At 37.5% G+C, this 19,582-nt stretch overlaps 1 pseudogene; it reads left to right on the forward strand.

Moving 5' to 3' along the window:
• Positions 1–19,175: 19,175 nt before the first annotated feature.
• LOC140705156 (U1 spliceosomal RNA) lies at positions 19,176–19,328 on the forward strand (annotated as a pseudogene).
• The last annotated feature ends 254 nt before the right edge of the window (positions 19,329–19,582 follow it).

Genomic DNA, 19,582 nt, shown 5'->3' on the forward strand with positions numbered 1-19,582 from the left:
TCAAAACATGCAAAAAAAAATATTATCCTCTGGCTGCCTTTCAAATGGAGGTCTATCTTTTCTAAAAGTGGGCATGTAGCCATCCTGGCTTAGATTTTGATGCAGGTAAGTGATGATGAAGCTGGCCTGAGGCAGAGGACGTGGTCAAATACAGAGTGATGGCTAGATAGCAGATTAGGCACAGGAGACTTGAAGGGCCAGAGACAAAATGTCAGGCATTCTGTTCCGGTTTCGATCTGGCAAGCTACTGAGATACAGGATCCCAGTCTGAAACAAGTTATAGCTAGAAGACCCTTATTCCTTCACCCATTCCATTCACCAGGCAAAGTGACTTAACACTTGACAGAAGTCATGCCATGAGTATAATGCATATGAAGAAGTGGCCTACAGTCTATTGTACATAATAAAAACAGTTGGTTAAGGTCCCATGAGACACCTCATTTTGCTACAATAGAGTAACATGGCTATTTAGCTAGAAATAGGGAAGATACAAAATGTTATAGCAATAGGCTAGCTTTTTTTATAACTACACACGAAAACAGGCAAACGTGTCAAAAGATCAGGGCCAAAGTGAAAGAAAGTAAGAATTCTGGGCTAGAAGAGCTAGCAAACAAAGAAAACCCAGTTTTCAATTAATTTAGTTTACAATTACCACTTAGTAGTCAAACCGTTTGTAACAGAAACAAAGCAAAGATACACATGTTGACTTTGAACTCAATCCAAGATGAATGGCAAGCTTTTAAACATTCAAACATTGTTATCAAATGTTACCAGGAAACAGTATGCAACGTCTGCATTATTTTTCGGTTTCTCTACCTGTTAGGAAGAAGCTGTAAGCCATAAAAATACTTGTTATTCATCACTTCCTTGGTATTTTTGCCTCTCTCTTTGCTCCAAGACTCACTTTCCTAGTCCAAATGTAGCCCTCTCCAAGGGGCATATCGGAACCAAGAATGTTCTCACACTTCTGCTTTTTACCAAACAAAAATCTGTTATTAAAACAGTAATTTCTGTACAGCACTAGTCTAGCTTAAAAAAATCTTTTGAAGGACAGTCTTTCTTTTTGTATCTATTTTATTGTGCCTTTAAATAAATGGAAGAGATGCCACAATGGCTATTTATTTTATTTAGTGTTTTTTTAAATATTTATGCATGGTCTCACTACTAAAAGTGCCCAAGGCTATGTTTATCTATAACTCTTGGTAAAGCCATGCCTTAAAAAGACTCCTGCTCAGTGAAATGGGATTAGGTTTTTTTTTAATTTTCAAATAATGCTTCCAGAAGTAAAGCCCATAAATGCAAGTCTACATATTTCTTCACTGCCTTATTATTGATAGAATTGAAACAGTTAAAGAAGTAAAATAAACCTGAATCCATTCTAACATTAAAATTTTGGAGGTATGCTCACATAGCACCTCCTTTTTTACTCAAGCACTCTATGTTGATGATACTTATAAGGTCAGATAGCAGCTTCTGTTGCATGGTAATTTCAGCTCTGTAGGCTCCATGGACTAAAAGCAGGTGTTGGCCCACAGTAGAGCAGACCCACTGAATCAATGAGAACTGTATCACTCTTGACTTAATGGGTTCCATTGCTCCATTAGAGCTACTCTAGTTGGGACTAGCAATTAGAATTAGCCCCATGGATTTTTTGCAATGATGAGATAAATGTAGGTCCACCACTACATTTAGTCTCTTACAGCCATGTACCTCCAAGCTATTGATGAAGCTAGAAGTCAAACCATCTCAATATTGTGTAAATACCATGGCTCTTAGCAGCTGCAATTTCCTGACATGGTGATGTTTGATTGAACATGGAATGCCTTTACAGACTTATGTTAAATTGAACTTGTTTTGTTAGCTCAATGCATTATTTAACAACTGCTATAATAAGAATTTAAAATAAACTATATGCCTGCTAAGAATCAAACAAGCCAAATCTTCCATTTCATTAAATAGAAAGGTAATGTGTACATTGTAAATAAAGATGACTAGATTAATCTTCTTTTAGTTTGTATCACTTTTGGCTGTCTTCATTCCTAAATCCATTCTATCCCATTTCCTTGTTGAACTTATTTAAAAAAAAACACACACAAAAAGTACAAATAGCTGCTCAATAGCATTTTGAGATGTTCATACCACCTTCAAACCATATTAGAAAACTATACATTTTCAAAGTACCCCAAAAATGCTTATTTCCAACTAATTTTTAAGGTTGGAGTTGTAAAATTCAGAGAAATATGAAACCAGTCCCAGAAATATAGATCAAATTAGTATTTCATTTATATATACATTAAGATCAGATACCTCAAGCATTTCTGTAAAGCAGACACAATGTCAAATGCATGGTGATTATAAAATAGTGGAAATTCCTCTCCCTCCCCCTCCCCCTCCTTCCCCCTCCTCTCCCTTCTTTATTAAAAAGCATACATTACAGTGGTGCCTCGCACAACGGGCGCCTCGTAGAGCAATGAATTCGCTCTACGAGGCTGTTTTTGCGATCGCAAATGCGATCGCAAAATGGTGCCCGTATAGGCGGGAAATCGCAGAACGAAGGTCGGTAAGCTGCTCGCTTTCCGACCTTCGCTTTGCGACCCGACAATCAGCTGTTCCGCGGCTTCAAAATGGCCGCCAGAACAGCCGAAAGGGGCCGGGGCGCAGCGTTTTCGCGCAACCATTTCAGGGCTTCCGGCAGCATTTTTACGCGCTCCCCTTGCTTACCAAGGGCGCGAAAATGCTGCGCCCCGGCCCCTTTCGGCTGTTCCGGCGGCCATTTTGGACCCACCAGACAGCTGATGGCAGCCATTTTGGCACCCTCGTTGTGCAAGGGCAGGGCGCGAAAATGGCTGCCGGCCCTGGGAAACATCGCACAACGGTGAGTATTCTATGGCATTGGAACACATTAAACGCTGTTTAATGCGTTCCAATGCCTTTTTGTGTTCCGTAGTGTGATGTTTCCCACAGCGAAGGTTAATCCGGAATGGATTAACCTCGCTGTGCGGGGCACCACTTGTATTTGATAAGCATAGATTACAAACTGATAATGGTGTGTGTTGGAGGGTGAGAGGACATGTATTTCTCATATATTCCTTCCATTCTTTCCAAAGTTGAAGTGGTAACCTTGGAGAAGTACAAATTAGCTAAATCTCTGTGCAAAATGATAGGGAAAATCTAGTATTCCCCTCTGAGACCAGACCAGAACTGTCCCTAAGACACCTTCAAAAGTGGATCTCTGAATAGTCTTTGATCTGAAAGATGCCCTTTTGATCAATGTCAAAGAAGGAAGTTCATTTTTCTGTCTCTAGCACTTCAGATGCTTTGGAGTTCAACTCCCCCAAAACACTGATAACTGGCTGCAGTTTGTGGGTTTGTGGGAATTGTCCAAAACATCAAACTCTCCAATTGTTCAGAAACATCGACCTACCCTTTGCCTGTTCCTATGTCATTTCTCACTATTTGTTTTACATTTGAAGATCTCCAGGAACATGGACTGATACCCATTAATTCTATAGCATATTCTTCACACTGATGGCATGGAATGGGCATCATGGCTGAATGAGAACAGAGGTGGGCTGAAGTATGTAACCTTTCAACTGATACAAAACCTTTCCATTTTATGATGGAATTCAAGTTCCAAATTATTCCATCCAGAAGGAGAAGGAAGAGAGAAATGGAAGTATACTCAGGGACTGATTGATGACATATGTCAGACCCACAGGAATTTATTTTTTAATTATAGGTATACATTATTGATATCACCACTTGATATGCAGGCAAACAGAAATATCCTGGCAGCTCATTAAACAATAATTTCCCAATCAATGTGTGGAGATTTGCATTCTTTTTTTTTTCAGAGTAATTTAACTTGCTGTACTGTCCAGTTGTCCAAGATTGCCTATCATGAATCCTGCTTGACTCTTCCATGTACCCACCAAAATTACTCATCAAGGCAAAGATGCTTGCTCTTTCATTAGTAAAACAAACATCCAAATGCAGAATGTATTAAGCAACTGAAATAGAGATATTACCTTATAATTCAGAAGCATCAAATATTACCTCACCCTGAAAGTGGTTTTTATCTGTCTCAGCTGTAATGAGATCAAACTGTCTTTGTGCTAAGGGTCATATTGCATTCTTGTTCTCCCTAATAACTTCATAATAAATTACAGTTCTAATGGAAGTACTGCAGACTTTCAGTTCAAATATGACATTTTACTGCTTCAATTCAAGGTGCTTTCCATTTCAGTATTGAATTAGCTTTCTCCTGACACCGAGATGATTTGCCAAGCACATTCTTCTAGCAAAAATACAGGATGAGTGGTCAACTTGTCACTCAAACAAGGCAGGTTGGGGTCTGGGCCTCAAGCTCAAATTTCAATACTTGTTCAATTTTTTTAAAAAAATTACATTTATTTATTTTTAAATCAAAGAAAATACAGTGATACATTATTATTATTTTTTAAAATTGTAATTTGGTAAGCTTTGCAAATTGTTTTTACATGCATCTTTTTCAGACCCAATAAATAACAATCACCATTCAAATATGAGACAAAAACTGACTTGCCATCAACTGTAAAATTGCACAAAAGCTATTTTTCCCCCACAGCCTATTTGCACAGAACAATATTGGCAGTCTCAATTGTTAATGCAACTACAGAAGAATCATGGACTCAATGAACAGAAGAGCTGACTTACCACATTAACAATTGGATTCAACACTAGAAAAATATATGCCATTAAAAAGCAACACATCCCTAACTCTTTGTTTGATTATTTCTTGTGTTTTGAAATGTTGACATTTAATTTTTTAAAAAAGTTGTGGTTAGGGCGTTCAGAATCTATGGGTGGCCTTAGCCTCTCTGGACCTTTGAAAACTTGCATTCATTCTCCACCTAAGCTCCTTCTGTTTTTATGGTATTCAAAATTCCCAACAGTTGGGATAGACTGAGAATTGCCCAGTGCTCTTTACTGAATGTAATAGTAAAACAGAAATAAGAACCAGACTTCATCATGTTCAGCCATGACAGTCTAGCCATTCCTATTTCCAAATAGCTGCACACTGAAGTTATATTGGGGTTGTCAGCACACGAGGGTTCAAAAGTCAAGTTAAAATGTGTGATGTGCTCAAATTGCTATGTAGCAGCCTTTTTGTCATAACATTTTTATAATATTAACTGCCAATACCACCATTGACGAAAATCTAATTTTCCATTTTAGTTTCATGAAATGAATTTTCACATTTAGTGATATATTTGTTTTATTTCCCAAAAAGTCAATAGTGCAATTGATTAAAACCCTTAACACTATATCCTGCTTTTAAATCAGTAATGCCTAGAGTTCATTTGCAAGGACTGACCCAGAAATTTAGAAGCCACCTTTTTACAATTCTGCTAAGGGATGTACAGGCTCGTATTACATACTTGTTGGTTCTCATGAGAAGGTCTAAATATTCTTTTAAGATTGGATTAGCCTCTTATGCTACAAACGTATTGATTGAATAGAATATACTGCTTACAATTTAGTGCTGTCTTTAGTATACCATGTGCAATCCAGCACTTTATTCCCTAGGGGACTCTGAACCATAAATTATTGCACATATTGGAAACAAGAGAACTCAGTACTTCCAGGGTGTTGCTCAGCAATTTCCAATACAGTGCTGTTGAAGAAATGATTCAACAGGATCGATATCAAGTCTATGGATAGCAGTGTCAGAGCTACTTTCTGGATTCTTATAAAGCAGGAGAAGATGAAAAATATGATGACTATAAATTAGTACTTTTGGTTTTGATTTTTATACATTTGTACACTGATACTCCATGTTGGTGGGATGCAGAGAAAAGAGCTAGCAAATGGCAGCATCGTGTAAAATGAAAAAACAGAGCTATTTTGTGACTGAGGGTGCAACCAGACATTGATTTAACTCACCTCTGGGATCAGCTATGACACAGTCTGGTTTGATCTATTTTCTAGCAACTGAACAACATACAGGAGATTATGAACCGGCCTGATCATGCTTCTCTTTTGGTCCAGTGGCAGAGCTACAATTTTTTATTTATTTATTTATTTATTTATTTATTTATTTATTTATTTATTTATTTATTTATTTATTTATTTATTTTGGAGCTGAGCTAAAGCGACTAGGATTGGATCGTGTGTCACAGTTGCTTTAAAGGAGATCACACCTAGTGAAGTGACTTTTCCCAGAGTGATCCAATGTGATCCTATAATGCTGTCTGCCCCTGCCTTGCCCAATTATCAACCCATTCCTCAGGTCCTCTTCTCAATGATTCAGACTGCCCTTAAGGTTCTTTTCTCCCCTCACTCTGTTCGATTAGGCTCCAGCCTCTGGTGGCCTTAAGGTTCTCAATCCCTCTTGGTCAGGAATTTGTCCAGTTGGATGGCTGTGGCCTGAAGGGATACACCCTAGGCCTGTATCTGCCATTAGGTTCCCCACTCAATCTTCCCATACTGTATGGTGAGCAGTTCCAGATAAATGGCAATGGTCCATTGGCAAACAGGTTGGACGTAGTATTTTCCCAACCTGTGGGGTAGCTGAGAATTACAGGGATATCTAGTCCTTCCTATTTCGTTTTTAACACTTCTGTTTAAAATCTGAAAAGATGACGCTGTTAAAGTGCTACGTTCAATATGCCAACAAGTTTGGAAAACTCAACAGTGGCCAGAGGAATGGAAACGATCAGTCTACATCCCAATCCCAAAGAAGGGCAGTGCCAAAGAATGCTCCAACTACCGTACAATTGCACTCATTTCACAAGCTAACAAGACAGATCCTCAGTCCACAGGAAGAACACCACATGTAGAAAAGGAGTACACATCTGGGGTGTCAGGATGTCTGGAACTAGAAGGGCAATGAGGAGGGGGGGCTCCATTACTCTCCATTCATTGTCAAGAACCAATAGGTCATTGGATTACTACCCTAACACTGATTAAAGCAAGGATCTAAACTTGTTGCAGATTAGGCCTAATCACAGTTTGTTTCTGACCAATTTTGGGGCCTCCTCACTCTGTATGAGAGGAGCCCCAGCTGTCTGTTTTGGCATACTTTTTTCCCCTCATTAAAAGCATGTTGTATTACAGCTGGCTCATCTATGTCTGATCCTCTGCCGGAGAGTAGCTTGAATTTCCTAGGAGCCTCAAAATCGAGGCTAACACTTGTTCCATGTCCTCCAGACACTACCTCTGATTGGGCAACTGCCAGAGAAGGCAGAACTGGGAAGAGTAGAACACCTGTTTAGCGGAAAGACAAACCAGCATGAATCTCTGAACTGGTAGTTCGTGCCCATTTTTAATGCTGTCTGATTTCATTCACAATATAAAGTGGACAGAATACTTGGGAAATTAATGTATTCAATTCATGAGCACCAACTCTCAGAAAGACTAGCTGTTGTAGCAGCACAGTGCTCCCAAGTAAGTATAAAATCACTTTGATTTAAACCAGTAGGAGAGTTTTACATAAGTAATAGTATGGTGAGCCAAACAAATGCATACATGGGTAAAATAGAGGAGATTAATGATGACCTACTAGACAGCTGACCTCAAATTACTGCAAGAGCTCATGCTTCCTGACCTCCAAACTCAATTTACTAATCATGGCTGTTTATAAGATGCTCAGAGTTAGGGAAAGTCAAGCTACTTATGATTAGTGCCCATCTTAATTATCTGATAGATTCAAGGGTGGACATTAAAGTCTCTTGCTGGGGCATTCTGAACATAAAGTTCAGAAACTTTTATTTTTAAAAAATAATATATTTATTAACATGCTATTAAAACCATTTTAACACAATTCTGTTTCCCTTTCATTCCACTTTTTCCATGAATTAGGAAAAAACTATTAATGAAACATTAATTGTAAGTGCTACAGAAACATATTGACAACATCTGGACACATAAACGTTTATTAAAAATTAAAACTAGTTAGTCTTGTACAATAGGTGATATGTGCATTCTGGTTTCCCCCCTTTTAATCTTCACAACACATTTAGGACAGCACATCATTCACATACAGCATTCAAACATCATCATTATAGAACTGTAGGGACCCTATGGCTCATCAAGTCCAACTTCTGTCAAGGAGATACAGTGGGGAATTGAACTCTCAGACTCGGGCTCCACAGCCAGACGCCTAAACCATTGAGCTACTCAGCAGTTCCCAACTTTACCCACCACTATATCTTTTGAACCCATTTCCCACAGTCTTAACATTTCACAACATTTAGAGGAGAAGGAGACTGGAAAGGGAAAGAAATTAAATGGAAGTAATGAAGATGTTGGTACTAATGTATCTATGGGTAACTATGGAAAAATCAGAGCATTTAGGCAGTTGGTTTCATGGACTATAACACTCAAAAAACCCCAGTTACTTTTTGAAGCTTCTCTAAACACTTCACATTCATATACTATAGATCTAAGAATTTTTACCATATGCCATCTTCCCCCCCCCACCAAGATGACTCCATATAGAAAAAGCTAGCAATTAATGTATTGTGTGATCATTCATTGGTCAAAGCTACAGGTTTCAAAAAGATTTCTCCTATTATAGAATAATACCTTTAATATCCAGGGAAATCAAGCTGAACTGTGTTTGTTAGTTGACATATCTCCATCACCGAGAATTGAACCCATTGGTTATTTGTAGTCGGAGAAAAGAGCCTCCCACTGGAATTCTGGGGGTGCCCTCCAATTAATCTATAAACCAACCTCAATTCAACCTAGGCTTAACAGGAATGGTAAAAGAATGGAGTATATTTAACATCATATTTATCCATACTATGACATTTTTTGAGAAAAGAGTTGATGGTGGTAAAAGTCTTTCCATTTCACTGCATGTCTAACTGTATATCCAATTTAAAAACATTGATTTTCGAATGTAGTCTTACTACATTCCTGAGAGTTCACAGCAACACCTATTCTTGAGGCATAGGTCAAGAAAGGTACTTTCGACCAATGCTATTTTTAATTTAGCAGTTTGAACTTGAGAACTAAATTCATGACTAAGGAGGGCCTTTTGCTCTACTCTCTGGTTCCACCACCATCTAAGCATTGAGGATGACACATTTGAAGGGGAGAAGCTTCTGTATTCCTGGGTGGTACCCATATGAATTAAAACCTTGGAAAAATAAGAGTTCTGATTCACATAGAGATTACCCGTGGAAGCTGAAGTTGGGCTAAGCACTCCTTCTGTTTGCATGTCTAACCACTTTGAATTCCACATGTCTGATTGGAGTTGGGGAATTTGAATTCAGACTGCAAGGAATGACTTAATTTGAAGGTGGCCATATAAAAGTCAGGTGTAAGTTGTTCAAGGCATCTTTTAAATCTAGTTTAAGACCAGGTCCAAAAAAGCAAATATTTTAAAATCATCAAGCAAGAGTTTTATCTTCCATCTTGGATTAGAGCGCTTTATTCACTGTGTTGCCATATATTTTCACTATTAAGACAAATACAAACTTCTATAAATATGTTAACATATTTGAATGCAAATAGAATTGGATGGGCTACAAATCAGCTTAAAGTGAATCAGTTGCAATGTTTAAGACATATAATTCAAACTGAATCGGAGCAGATGTTATTTGCACATCCTTACTACTCTCCATGCCAGAAATTCCTATTGGATTTGCCCAACATAGATTAATCAAGTGAAGAGCATTTTAAATAAGAACTTGTCTGAGCCCACAAATTTCATCATGAATTAAATGGAAGGCTTTTGAGATTTTGATGGAGTCATTGCTTTGGTGGCAATAAATGGGATTCATCCCTCCTCCAAGAAGATAGCAATGTTAAACCACATTTATGTATTCAGCACCTAGGAAACCCTAGAACAGGTCATCATAAGTCAAAGTCAATCAACAGTGTGTAATCATTATTAATATTATATCATCCTTCCTTAATGGAATCTTTATGCAGATACTGTTGATAGATTCTTTATGTGTTCACATAATTCTTTTTTTTTTTAAATATTGTTTCTCATGTTCTAGTAGGAAGAATACTCCTCAGATGGGGTCTAAGTGCTCTCAGCAAACAGTTCCACTCTGCAATTGGTAGAGAATGAGGCCTAAGCTTAAACTGGGACATCTGGATGGTTGGCTGACAGCCAACCTTCTTCAAATGAGGTGAGTTTTGAACCACCATAATCTGAGCCAGAACCAACCCAAAGAGGACAAATAAGAGGACAGCTTTAATTCTGCTTCTTCCACAACACCACTCATCCTCATAATTACTACAGTGCTTAGATGGAAGGAGCTATATGGAAACATCTCTGAATGTAACATTTGAAAGAATCTGAGGAAGGTGCTGAGCCCTGAAGAATGTTGATAGGCAGCAAGACAAAATATTTTAGAATATTTTTTCCTCAGAATTGTATTTATTCCTGTTGTTTCTATTGCTATAAAGTCTCTCCTGATTTTAGTAGGCATCCTTCAGTTTCGAGAGACTATTGTAGCATGCTCTGTATGGAGGTCTTGGAACAGCATCTAGTGTGGCTGAGAAGGCCAATTCAAGAGTGACAATCCCTTCCACACTAAAGACAAATACAATCTCTCTCCTGTCCAGCTCCCTGTTTTTGCTTGTTTCGGGACTGCCTCTTTGCCTCGGCCTGCTGTACAAGTGTCTCTTCAAATTGGGAGAGGCCATGATGCACCGCCTGCCTCCAGGCTGAATGCTCAGACGTCAAGGTTTCCCATCTGTTGAGGTCCATTCCTAAGGCCTTCTTATCCCACTTGCAGATGTCCTTGTATCGCAGCTGTGGTCTCCCTCTGAGGCAGTTTCCCTGCACTAATTCTCCATACAGGAGATCTTTTGAAATCCGACCATCAGCCATTCTCATAACATGCCCAAGCCAAGTAGACGGTGCTGTTTCAGTAATGTATACATGCTAAAAATTCCAGCTCATTCAACTTCTGATTTACAGCACCCTTACTAAGGTTTTTGAGGCATGGGAGGTGTTCAATGAAGAGTTTTCCATTTCAACCACCAGTGAGTTTCCACACTGAAGTGGGGACTTGAAGCAAGATCTCCTGTGTCCTTGCCCAACTCTCTATCAGCTACAGTACCCTGTCTATTATAACTGTCTTCTGGTTCTAGAAATAGAAAGCTACTTTGAACAATTACTTCTTTAAAAAGTCCACCATTTTTCAGCAGTTGACCACTGGAACTAGGACAATGGCCTAGAATCACACTACTGTGGAGAAGGCAAAAATGCTGGCAAAGCTGTCACAATAGATGCTGTTTTTGTACCAACAATTCAAAACTGAAAATATTTTGAGTAAAAAGGATAGAACTATGCTACAATCACTGCTCATTGGGAATTGAGAAACTATTGAATAAGTTCTCTTTCTCCTGAACAAATTTGGTGACATGGTCCAGGCCACTGTTTTTCCACCAGTCTATAGCTAGAGAATTTCAAAAGGTCATTAGTGACCTCTTGATTGATAGATAGACAGACAGATGGACGGACGGACGGATGTATATTATATGAGATATGTTACAGAAGAAACACTTGTCACAAAGCAAGAGTAGATAATTACAAGCTATTCCAAACTCCTGAAGATGTCAAATATACTGTTGAATAACATACTTAAAGTATGCAGATGTACACATTTTACACATAAACAATAAACCACAGGAAGAAATGGCAAAGAAAATAAAATTTGCAAGACATAATTTTTTTAATGCAAATAAACCGGGAAGATGGTTGGCATATAAGATTTAAAAAGAAAGAGAAAATGCAATGATTAATTCACTTTTAGAGAAGGAATGGAAGGGAAACTTCAACCAGGAAAAAAAAGCAATGAAATTTTATGAAAATCTCTCTCTATAAAAAATATCTTTGCAACAACGAGAAAAATACTTTGAAGGAATCCCACCTTGGAAATTTTCGGAGCAACAGTTAAAAAATTTGAACAATCCTATAGCTTAATTTATTTTTCTCTTCCTTATCTATTTATTATTTACGATTATTTATGATTTTTGTCATTTTCTCTTAATTGATATTTTTAATTTATTTTATTATAATTGTATACATGTTCCTGTTAGCCGCTCAGAGTGGTATAGATTTACCAGATGAGCGGGATATAAATCAAATCAAATCAAATCAAATCAAATCAAATCAAATCAAATCAAATCAAATCAATCAATCAATCAATCAATCAATCAATCAATCAAACAAACAAACAAACAAACAAAAAATAAATAAATAGCAATAGCTTGGAAAAAACAGAAAAATAGCAAGACACCAGGGCCAGATGGGCTCCCAGCAGAATATTATAAAGCCTTACAGGAAGAATTGATCCCACATTTTAAAAATTAATAGAAGCTATTGAGAAAGGTGGAAAAATTCCTGAATCATGGAAAGAAGCCCAGATATCTTTAATACATAAATCAGAAATGAAAAGGAATCAAATTCAGAATTACATATCATTATCTCTTTTAAATGTGGATTATAAGATATTTGCTTCGATTTTAGCCAATAGACTGAAAAAAGCTTTAATCCTGATGTTGCATAAATATCAGACTGGCTTTCTCCCTAAAAGGAAATTAGGAACAAATATAAGAATAGTAACAGATATATTGAAATACTATGAAGGGCATCCAAACAAATTATGCTGATTTTTTTAATGCAGAGAAGGCCTTTGATAATGTGAATTGGAACTTTATGCTAAAGATGATGGGCCTTCAAGGATGTTTTTTACAAGCAGTAGAATCAATTTATTCACAACAAAAAGAAAGAGTCAAGATTAATGGTCAAATTTCGGAAGAGATTCAAATTCTACAAGGTACAAGGTAAGAATGCTCCTTATCACCTTTACTTTTCATTTTGACATTAGAAATATTAAATAGACAAATAAGGAGCAATTCCAAAATCAGAGGGTTGAGAATAAAAGGAGAAGAATATACATTACAAGCGTATGTTAATGATTTGGTACTATTATTAGAAAACCCGGAGGAATTGATTAGAGAATTAATAGATACAATTGAAAACTTTGGGGCAGTCACAGGACTCAAATTAAATTATGAAAAAAAACACAAAATTTTGACAAAAATATGTCACAAGAAGAAGCAAAGAAATTAGAAATGGAAACAGGATTTGAACATACAACAAAGATTAAATATCTGGGAATATGCATTACAAAAAAAAGTACTTTGATGAAAGACAACTATCTTCCAATACTTGAAAGAAAACTTAAAATTTGGGTTAAATTACAACTCTCATTACTGGGTAGAATTGCTATTATAAAGATGAATATCCTGCCGAGGCCATTGTTCCTGTTTCAAAACTTACCAATATTGCTGAATTATAAATACTTTAAGGAAGTAGATGCCATGATCTCTAAGTTTATTGGCAAGCTAAAAAAAAAAAACAAGAATTAAATTTAAAGTTCTACAGGATGTTGCATTCAACATCTGTACCAAATATGTTTCTTAGACCCGGGCTGCCAAATATAACAGGTTTATTTATTGTTTGATTGGTAAATCACAGAAGTAAAGTCATAGATGTTCTTTTATTGTTCACTGATTAAACTTGGATAGGATTACACATTTGCTTGTTTGTATTCATTCACATTAACCACTGTAACAATATCTTATGACTGTCTATCTATTTTCTGTTACTTTTATCTCTTATCTATTCTCTAACACACACCAACTTTCCAATCTCTATCTTAATACCTCAAAACCTCTTCTCTAACTCTCTTCAGTCTCCAACTGTTCTCTCAACTCTGCCCCTCCTGTCCTGCCATAGGCTCCTGTCCTAGAGCTCCATATGATGGACAGGCATGACTTGGGCATTCCACCACACAAGACTTAAAAGAAAGAGGAGGAATGGGCTTACCAAATGGTTTATTATACTATATGGCTTCAGCATTGAGCTGGATAAAGGAATAGATTATGTTGAAAAAATCAAAGACTTTTAAAATTAGAAGGACATGATCTAAGACTAGGATGGCATGAATATATATGGTACGGCAAGGATAAAGATCAAACTTTTTATCATATAGTAAGGAAAGCATTACACCAAGTGTGGCAAAGATTTGGAGAGCAAATGTACAAAAAAAAAAAATCCCGATCTGGGTAGCACCACTGGAAGCCTTTACTCAACCCTCCTTAATGATAGAAGAATGGAGATATATGTCTAAAGAATTATTAATCAAAGAACAACAATTTAAAAACATACAAGAGCTGAAGGAATTGGGTTTACAAACAGACTGATGGACAATGCTCAAATTAAAATCAAGGTTTAAAAAATATAAAGTAGTGGGCTTTTATGAGGGGAAGGTACAGGTAGATAATTTATGGATTTATACTAGTGAGAAAATTATACAAAATGTATACTTTTCTGTTCGAATATAATTTAAAGGATGAAAGGGCAAAAACTATGATGATTAAATGGGTGCCAAACTTTGATTACAATATAGATATAGATGAGTGGCCTCGAATGTAGAATGAGAATTATGGCTCAAATCAGTAAATTTGAGAGAAAATATTTTAAAGATATTTCATATATGGTATTATAACCTGTAAAATTGGCAAAAATAGTATCAGGACCGAGCCATTCATGTTGGAAGTGTTCTCAGCAACCAGGAACTTTTTTTCATATGTGGTGAACTTGCGACAAAGCAAAAAAAAAAAAAAAAAAAGCTTGGAGACAGACAAAAGATAGTTCACAAGAAATTATACATCAAGAAATAACTTTTAAACCAGAAATGTTTTTGTTGAATATAATTCCAGAAATTGTTGATAAAAAAATTAAATATATGCTGTTGCACATATTCACAGCTGCAAGGCTGATTTCCACCAGAGGCGGAAAAAGCAGGGAATTCCAAAGAAAGAGGAGTTACTTACGAGGGAGTGCTGATAAGTATTGAGCCTTTCCCAGAAAAATTTGAGCTAGGAAGCTGAAACTGCCACACTATTCTACATATTCCCCCAGGAAGTCAATGCACTTGCGACATCTGTCCTGCAGCTTCTTAAGTCTCTGCAAATAAAATTCTTCCAAATGCTAGTGTAACCACTCATTTACAGCATTAGTTGCCTCCAGAACACTTCCAAATTGTTGTCCCTTTAGGTGTTTTTTGAGTTTGGGGAACAGATAATAGTCAGAAGGAGGCAGGTCAGGAGAATAGGTTGGATGGGGCATCACTTGAAAGCCTAAGGATGTCTCTTTTGCCATTGTTTCACCTGCAGTGTGTGACGAGGCATTGTCACGCAACAGGATGACACCTTTGGAGAGCTTTCCTCAACATTTTTCCTTGATGTTTTGCCTAAACTTCATCAATAAAGCACAGTAATATTTTGCCTTGATGGTTGAACCCTGTTGGAGGTAGTCCACCAGCAGAATTCTGTTCTTATCCCCCAAAAACTGTTGCCATTTGATTCTGCACCAACCTTTGCATTCGGAACGTCTTCGGCCTGGGGGAACCACTGTGCCTCCATTCCTTAGACTGTTCTTTTGTTTCAGGATCATAACAGTAGATCTATGTCTCATCACCAGTTACCAGTTTGCCTAGGAAATCTGACTCATTTCTTGCAAAATGTTCCAAAACAGCCACCGATGACTCCACACGTTTCCACTTTTGTTCAGTTGTCAAAAGTTTGGGGATCCACTTTGCTGCCAGCTTTCTCATTTTCAAGTCATTGTGGATAATGGCACCAACTCTCTCATGTGATATTCTCCGATATGTAGCAATACTTTTGGCTGATATTCGGCGGTCCTCCATGATCATGTCATGGATGGTTTTCACATTTGCAGGCACAGAGACAGAAACAGGCCGTCCACTGGGTTTCTCACTTTCCACACCAAAATGGCCAGTTTTAAAATTGACAACCCAACATTTAACTGTTGCGTATGAAGGGCCACTGTCACCCATAGTTTGTGACATTTCATCATGGATCTGCTTTGCACCTTTCCCTTGGAGAAACAGGAACTTGATTATGGTCCTATGCCCTTCCACATTGAACTTTTCTGGAGGTGCTGCCATGTTCACTTTGGACCTGAACATGAAAGATAAGTTAAAATCATAGCCAGCTGATTTTTGCACCACTGAATACAGATAAATTGGTCAATATACCCTGCAATTTATAGCTTCCTAGCTCAATTTTTTCTGGGAAAGGCTCAATACTTATCAGCACCCCTCGTAAAAAAAAAATATTAGATATTGCAGAAACTAGCTTATCAGAGACACTACATGAGAACCCAAGAATATATATATATAGGAAAGTTGGAAAATGTTTTATGATTGGGCCCAGAAAGAGATATGAGTAGAGAATGTATTAGAGATTACCATATCACAGTCATGAAGTCAAGAGCTTTTTAGAAATTATATGAAAGCAAGTATTCTCCCGTGTATATGTTTTTGTTTTGTTTTGTTGTTAAACCCTTTTCCCCCTTTCCTGTTGTTGTATAGTTGATTATGATGATGACAATGAAGACGATAACAATGCTGCTGCTGATTATGATAATGATAATGATAATGATAATAATGATAATAATAATAATAATGATAATAATAATAATAATAATAATAATAATGATAATGATAATGATAATGATGATGATAATAATAATAATAATAATAATAATAATAATAATAATAATAATAATAATAATAATAATAATAATAATAATAATAATAATAATAATAATAATAATAATAATAATAATAATAATAATAATAATAATAATAATAATTAGCTGGTCTTGAGATCAAAGTCACAAAGAGGTATGGCCTTCATTGGGCATAACAGAAGAAAATCTACTAGATAGAAATTACAATCATAATAAAGAAAAGGGCAGAAAGTGTAAAATAAGGCCTGTGTAATATAGTGAAAAAGAAAAGTAAATACTGTATGAATTCAGACATGAAAGCTCAAGTTCAATATAGGGCAAAAATTGTACAGTGGTGCCTTGACTTACGAACTTAATCTGTCCCAGAAGATGTTCGTAAGTCAAAACATTCATAAGTCAAATCAGCATTTCACATAGGAATACACTGAAACCCGATTAATTCGTTCTGGCTGGGTTTTTTTCCCCCTTATGCACAGTTTGTACCGTATTTTTCGCTCCATAAGACGCACCTCCAAATAAGACGCACCTCATTTTTAGGAGAGGAAAATCGGAAAAAAAATATTCTGGCAAATTCATAAGGCAGTAGCAATAGATAGATGTTGTCACATCAATTACCTCAAACTTCTTGCAGTGTACAACACAGTGAGAGCTTTTGAACAATTTGTAGTTGGCAAAGTTATTCCAATGGCCACAGACAACAACACTACAATGCTTTATATCAACCACCAAGGAGGAACAAAATCCATGTCTTTCTTGCTACTAACAGTACAGTTTTGGGACTGGTGTATTCTCAAGCATGTCATTTCACAAGTCATACATGTACCAGAAGTGGAGAATCATGAAGCAGACTTCTACAGCAGGATGACACACAATGAGTGGGAATTACAGTATCATCTCAAGTTTTAACACTTATAATGAATTGTTATTGCACTGAAAGAGATGAATAAACAGATTGTTGCTGGGTAGTCAATAAGAGCTATGATGAAGAAATCACCACCAGCACAGGTGTAAGCAAACAGCAAAGCATGCCTCACTTCCACTCCCTCCCTTCCTCCCTTCCTTCCTTACAGCAAAAGTTTTTTCTCTCTCCATCATTCAGTTCTTTACTTTGCAGCATGCAGCATGTCCACAGAAAGTGTGCTTACTTTTATCAGCTTTTTGCAGCTGATCCTCCTGTTTCCTCCACTCTCTAATCATTTTTTCAGATGAGGAGGCCCAAAATGTCTCTGCACTGTTCACTGTTTCCATACTCCTTAGCATATTTTACTACCTCTAGTTTAAAAGGAATGCTATATGCTAGCCTTTTCTGTTTTGCACTGGTAGAATGAGTTCCCATACTCTGCAAGAAAAATGTGCCCCTTATTCATCACCACATATACTGCTTCCTTTTACAAATATAATCTCAAAGCAGCACAGAATCATAGAATAATGGAGTTGGAAGGGGCCTATAAGGCCATCAATTCCATCCCCTGGTTCAATGCAGGAATCCAAATCAGAGCAGATCTGACAGATGGTTGTCCAATTTTAGAGACTACAATAGGATAAAATACAGTAGCTGGGAATCACAATGAAAAGATAAAATCTACCAGCAATATTGTAGAACAACAATGATTAAGAAAAACCAATAAAAACAGGGGGAGCGACACCATGCAGCTTTTGTTAGCACAAAAATAGTACTAAAATTTCTATTTCCAGTTGTGTGTGTGTACATGTGAAATGCTATTTATGAAATGTTGGGTTCTTAAACCAATTTTCAAGATTTCAAAGCCTTACTTGAACATATTCAGATCTGTGATTCAGATCTGCCCTCTGCAATTCAAATTGCCTTGCTCCATAAAAACTGGACTCAGCTAATGTGGCAAGCTAATACACCAAATAAAACCTGTAGCCCTAGTGGTAATATATTAAGGAAAGGAGCGTTAGGTCCCTTTTTGGTTTCCCTTTTGAACTTTATTCTGCATGTGCTCAGTGCCTTTTTAATCATTCTGTGCTTCAGAATGAAATTTGGCTAACAATACACATTAGCCTCCCCCCCCGTCCCTTAATGTTTTAAATATCTGCAAAATTACTTCTATTTAGGCCTAATTTATGATGAAGTGATGCAGCTTCCTGCAAAGCTCTGAACTACAGAGAGCTATTCTAGCAGGCTCTCAGTAGTAACTTTATCTTCCACTCACCATTCTCAGGCCTGTTTAAGTTACTGCCAATTTTAAAAGCTTTTGTTTCTGTCCTCTCTCCCTCTCCCTCTCTCTCTCTCTGCTTCTCAAAATGTCTGGCTAGTCACATGGTCTAACTTCTCTGCAGAAGGTGAAGGGAAAGAGACTCCTCCTTCCTGCTTTGCTTCTCCAATAGAGAAGCCTACTGGGTGATGCAAGCAGGCAGATATGCTAATATCTGTGCACTGGAAGATTGTGGGAGGAACATCTAGCCCCTGATGGGGGTCCTGTGGGGCAGCCCAAAACATTGAGTAGCTCTCCTGGCCTCTTTCAGGACTGGGGCTGTGCAGCACTGTTCTGATCAGGAGGTACAGCTGGCGGTCACCATGCCTTTGGGGGATAGTGCACACAAAGGGTCAGGAGGGTTAGGGGCCATTCAAACTCAGATCTGGTAGGGAAGATACCATTGTTGTAAAAGTGGTTTTCCCAGGGTAAGGCTCATCTATTGCACTTCGGATGAGCTGACCCCTGTGATTTCCCCAAATGTGGGAAAATCAACTGCCTAAGTGGGAGATTGTGTTTGTGGTTTCCCTTGGTCTTTCTAGAACCACTCTTTGGTCCTTTGCTATTTTCACTGCTTGCTGCCATAGGCCTGTTTGCCTTGCTGGTTTTCCAGGTGGGCTGTAGGAGGCAGATCCTAGAAAGCTAGCAGTGCAGAATGGTGAGGTCCAAACAGAAAGCAGTCTCTGCTGCCAGTTCAGAGGCCTCCCAGCATGGCAGTGGGAGGCTTTTGGGTGGTGGTGGCTGAACCCTAGGTTACTGCATTCACTCCATAAGATGCATGTAC

This window comes from Pogona vitticeps, chromosome 2 (genome assembly GCF_051106095.1).
Source record: "Pogona vitticeps strain Pit_001003342236 chromosome 2, PviZW2.1, whole genome shotgun sequence".
Lineage (NCBI taxonomy): Eukaryota > Metazoa > Chordata > Lepidosauria > Squamata > Agamidae > Pogona > Pogona vitticeps.